The sequence below is a fragment of the Entelurus aequoreus genome, linkage group LG16, assembly GCF_033978785.1.
Source record: "Entelurus aequoreus isolate RoL-2023_Sb linkage group LG16, RoL_Eaeq_v1.1, whole genome shotgun sequence".
NCBI lineage: Eukaryota > Metazoa > Chordata > Actinopteri > Syngnathiformes > Syngnathidae > Entelurus > Entelurus aequoreus.
This window is the reverse complement of record NC_084746.1, coordinates 14,371,614-14,377,613: the sequence shown is the minus strand read 5'-3', so window position 1 is coordinate 14,377,613 and position 6,000 is coordinate 14,371,614. Positions and strand designations below refer to the sequence as shown.

The window sequence follows — 6,000 nt, the reverse complement described above, 5'->3', positions numbered from 1 at the left end:
TTGTTTGGGTGACCCCAAACTTTTGAACGGTAGTGTATATATATACTTATATATAAATAAATATATACTGTATATATAATATATACAGGTATATATGTGTGTACATTAGAGATGTCCGATAATATCGGACTGCCGATATTATCGGCCGATAAATGCTTTAAAATGTAATATCGGAAATTATCGGTATCGGTTTCAAAAAGTAAAATGTATGACTTTTTAAAACGCCGCTGTACGGAGTGGTACACGGACGTAGCGAGAAGTACAGAGCAGTTGTGTCTCCCAGTCATACTTGCCAACCCTCCCGATTTTCCCGGTACACTCCCGAATTTCAGTGCCCCTCCCGAAAATCTCCCGGGGCAACCATTCTCCCGAATTTCTCCCGATTTCCACTCAGACAACATTATTGGGGGCGGTGCGTGCCTTAAAGGCACTGCCTTTGCGTGCCGGCCCAATCACATAATATCCATGGCTTTTCACACACACAAGTGAATGCAAGGCATACTTGGTCAACAGCCATACAGGTCACACTGAGGGTGGACGTATAAACAACTTTAACACTGTTACAAATATGCGCCACACTGTGAACCCACACCAAACAAGAATGACAAACACATTTCGGGAGAACATCCGCACCGTAACACAACATAAAGACAACAGAACAAATACCCAGAACCCCTTGCAGCACTAACTCTTACGGGACGCTACAATATACACCCCCCGCCCCAACCCCGCCCACCTCAACCTCCTCATGTTCTCCTCACGGCAGTGCCATGTTGGCATTTTTTTCCATAACTTGAGTTGATTTATTTTGAAAAACCTTGTTACATTGTTTAATGCATCCAGCGGGGCGTCACAACAAAATTAGGCATAATAATGTGTTAATGCCACGACTGTATATATCGGTATCGGTTGATATCGGAATCTGCAATTAAGAGTTGGACAATATCGGAATATCGGATATCGGCAAAAAAGCCATTATCGGACATCTCTAGTGTACATATATTTATACGATGATATATAATATAATTAAATATTTAGAGTATGTGAAAGTTTGACTCCTACCTTGTTTACTTCTGTGATGACCTCCTTAAATATCCTCTTAAGGCCCAAGCTGTTTGTTTACATGTTTTTTTTTAAATTTCTCTTTGCTATTTGGGCTTATTGGACCCTAATTAGAATAAAAACTAAGAATCATCTTTTGATATGGTGTACTTAGTCCATAAGTACACAAACGTGCACTTCATGTTTAGTGACATGCTAATTCTTATTTTTACACCTTTTTTTTTCCAAATTCCATTGTATGTTATACTCTTCTGACACCACCAGATGGCAGTATAAGTGTCCACATAAGCGGCCATAAGACCCCAATTCAGTAGTGTACACAATTTTGGAAATAAGAGGTAAAAGGTGCTGTCCACGCATGTGGCCACTAAGCCTTTAGTCAATGTTTTGTAATCAATCAGAAATATCAAGCAGCTAAAATGCGCCAAACATGGATAAGGCTATGTCTACACTAAGCCGGATAACCCCTTAAACAAATAATTATTTAGCCTTAGCATCGTGTCAGCCACACTTAAGGTAACCAACCCATCCATCCATCTATCTTCTTCTGCTTATCCGAGGTCGGGCCGCGGGGGCAGCAGCCTAAGCAGGGAAGCCCAGACTTTCCTCTCCCCAGCCACTTCGTCCAGCTCTTCCCGGGGGATCCCGAGGCGTTCCCAGGCCAGCCGGGAGACATAGTCCTCCCAACGTGTCCTGGGTCTTCCCCGTGGCCTCCTACCGGTCGGACGTGCCCTAAACACCTCCCTAGGGAGGCGTTCGGGTGGCATCCTGACCAGATGCCCGGACCACCTCATCTGGCTCCTCTCCATGAGGATGATCTTGTCTTTTCGGTCATAACCCAAAGCTCATGACCATAGGTGAGGATGGGAACGTAGATCGACCAGTAAATTGAGAGCTTTGCCTTCCGGCTCAGCTCCTTCTTTACCACAACGGATCGATACAGCGTCCGCATTACTGAAGACGCCGCACCGATCCGCCTGTCGATCTCACGATCCACTCTTCCCTCACTCGTGAACAAGACTCCTAGGTACTTGAACTCCTCCACTTGGGGCAGGGTCTCCTCCCCAACCCGGAGATGGCATTCCACCCTTTTCCGGGCGAGAACCATGGACTCGGACTTGGAGGTGCTGATTCTCATCCCAGTCGCTTCACACTCTGCTGCGAACCGATCCAGTGAGAGCTGAAGATCCTGGCCAGATGAAGCCATCAGGACCACATCATCTGCAAAAAGCAGAGACCTAATCCTGCACCCACCAAACCAGATCCCCTCAACACCTTGACTGCGCCTAGAAACCAACCCTCCTTGGATAATTTTTTTACACGGTTAAGTACGCCGTGTATTTCTTGAATCTCCAGCTCTTAGCTCTGTATGGACTCATCGTTGGTTTACAAACTGAGTTCGGAGAGGAAGTGACGCCACACAGGAAGTGACGTCGAAAAGAACGCGCCACAGCCAGCTTCTTAACCTGTTTCCACTCGGAGGTAAACACGAGAAAGATGGCGGCGAGTCATCCAGACATGACCGTGTTTCTCCTTCCTCTACATGAACAGACGCTTGTGGAAATCAAACATGAATACCTTAAGAGAAAGCGATTGCAGCTATTTGGGATACAACACTTCTCAGACGGCAAGAGAACTTTCCAATGTCCAGGTGTACTGACCGAAAAACTTTGTCCATTTGTCTAAGGAGAGACAAAGAAAATGCGAGCTCCTGTGGATGTGATAAAAAAAGGTAGCGTGTGCTTTGTATTACCTGGCCGTCAAGGGAAGACTACGGAAAACATCGAATGCATTTGGACTGGCAAAGCAGACTGGATCAGTTATTGTCTGCGATGTATGTCGACGTCTAGGTCCAGAGTATATAAAGTCACCAAAAAGGAATGGACAATGAAGGTGAAGGCAAAAGAGTGAGGAGTGTCCTGACCAGATATCTACATCCCTAGATTGATTGTGGTAAAATGTTCTTTATCACATTGTTTACTTCCACGTGTTTATTAAAGATTTGATTAATTTATAACGTCTTAGGTGTGATTCACTACAATAGGGCTCCACAGCACACTGGATTCCAGTTAATTGAAATACCACAACACTGGATATTGTTCAGATAAGTTAACGGCGGACAGAGGGGGTGAGGGGGTCTTAAATGACCATTGTGTGTGTGTGGATAAGGTTAAGTGGGATTTACCTTGGCTAACCTTAGCCGGTTTAGTGCAGAAGGGACCTAAGTGTGGAGAGAGTGTTGTACATTTTCCCCATCATGCACTCTAATGGATTTAAATGGGTGTAATTTTGAAATTGTTTATGGTGTTTGGTTGTGTCATACCCACAATGTTCAGTGAGCAGGTTGTGTTGTGTGACCATCTGTGTTGACCTGAATGTTAATTGCATTTTTTGTGCACCATGACTAGGGAGGGTTGTTTGGATTGTGTCATTGGTGTGCTATTATTTCAAAGTACTTTCAAGGGTCATTGATCTACTCCATTTACTCACATTGTCCACTTTATGGCAGCATATATGTAGCATTCAGAGACCGCCTAGTATTAATGATTAATTTGAAAGCACTTTGCTCCTTGGTGGATATCAATATCCAGATTAATTGTTTTTTCAGCGTGAAAGACTTTTGGCAAGTGACTCAAAGATGAAAGTGACATGAAACAGTCTGACTGTGCGTCAAGTTCTTTTGGCCCATTTGTCAGGCCCAACAAAAGATTTAGTTAAGGTTTGTTGATTGACTTTTCAAACTTGATTGTAATCAGACAATATTTTCGGTATATCAGATGGAATTTTTATGGACTCCACTAAGCATCAAGCGGCGCCTGTAAGAACAGCTGATAGGCAACACATCACAGTGGTCAGGTGACCCTTCTGAAGAAGACTGCAGATGACAGTCGAAACAGGTCAGTTTTAGTCTTAGACTTAGATTGGTCAGATCTGGTCTTAGACTTAGATTGGTCAGATGTAGTCTTAGTTTTAGATTGGTCAGATCTAGTCCTAGACTTAGATTGGTCAGATTTGGTCTGAGACTTAGATTGGTCCGATCTACTCTGAGACTTAGATTGGTCCAATCTAGTCTGAGATTTAGATTGGTCCGATCTAGTCTGAGATTTAGATTGGTCCGATCTAGTCTGAGACTTAAATTGGTCCGATCTAGTCTGAGACTTAGATTGGTCCGATCTAGTCTGAGACTTAGATTGGTCCGATCTAGTCTGAGACTTAGATTGGCCCGATGTAGTCTGAGACTTAAATTGGTCCGATCTAGTCTGAGATTTAGATTGGTCCGATCTAGTCTGAGATTTAGATTGGTTCGATCTGGTCTGAGACTTAGACTGGTCACATCTAGTCTGAGACTTAGACTGGTCACATCTAGTCTGAGACTTAGACTGGTCACATCTAGTCTGAGACTTAGACTGGTCACATCTAGTCTGAGACTTAGATTGGTCCGATCTACTCTGAGACTTAGATTAGTCCGATCTAGTCGGAGATTTAGATTGGCCCGATCTAGTCTGAGACTTAGATTGGTCCGATCTAGTCTGAGATTTAGATTGGTCCGATCTAGTCTGAGATTTAGATTGGTTCGATCTAGTCTGAGACTTAGACCGGTCACATCTAGTCTGAGACTTAGATTGGTCCGATCTACTCTGAGACTTAGATTGGTCCGATCTAGTCGGAGATTTAGATTGGCCCGATCTAGTCTGAGACATAGATTGGTCCGATCTAGTCTGAGATTTAGATTGGTCCGATCTAGTCTGAGATTTAGATTGGTTCGATCTAGTCTGAGACTTAGACCGGTCACATCTAGTCTGAGACTTAGATTGGTCCGATCTACTCTGAGACTTAGATTGGTCCGATCTAGTCTGAGATTTAGATTGGCCCGATCTAGTCTGAGACTTAGATTGGTCCGATCAAGTCTGAGATTTAGATTGGTCCGATCTAGTCTGAGATTTAGATTGGTTCGATCTGGTCTGAGACTTAGACTGGTCACATCTGGTCTGAGACTTAGACTGGTCCGATCTGGTCTGAGACTTAGACTGGTCCGATCTAGTCTGAGACTTAGACTGGTCCGATCTAGTCTGGGACTTAGATTGGTCCGATCTAGTCTGAGACTTAGATTGGTCCGATCTAGTCTGAGACTTAGATAGGTCCGATCTAGTCTGAGACTTAGATAGGTCCGATCTAGTCTGAGACTTAGATTGGCCCGATCTAGTCTGGGACTTAGATTGGTCCGGTCTAGTCTGAGACTTAGATTGGCCCGATCTAGTCTGAGACTTAGACTGGGCCCGATCTAGTCTGAGACTTAGACTGGTCACATCTATCTATATATATATATATATATATATATATATATATATATATATATATATATATATATATATATATATATATATATATATATATATATATGAATATATATATATGAATATATATATATATATATGAATATATATATATATGAATATATATATATATATATATATATATATATATATGAATATATATATATATATATATATATATATATATATATGAATATATATATATATGAATATATATATATATGAATATATATATATATGAATATATATATATATATATATATGAATATATATATATATATATATATGAATATATATATATATATATATATATATATATATGAATATATATATATATATATATATGAATATATATATATATATATATATATGAATATATATATATATATATATATATATATATATATATATATATATATATATATGAATATATATATATATATATGAATATATATATATATATATATATATATATATATATATATGAATATATATATATATATATGAATATATATATATATATATATATATATATATATGAATATATATATATATATATATATATATATATATATATATATATATATATATATATATATATATA

The 6,000-nt window shown here is 39.8% G+C and overlaps 1 protein-coding gene across 2 annotated transcripts in view; it reads left to right on the top strand.

Moving 5' to 3' along the window:
- pik3r2 (phosphoinositide-3-kinase, regulatory subunit 2 (beta)) overlaps window positions 1-6,000 on the top strand; it is a 131,536-nt gene that overhangs the window by 93,111 nt on the left and 32,425 nt on the right. The gene's annotated exons all lie outside the window — the stretch shown is intronic.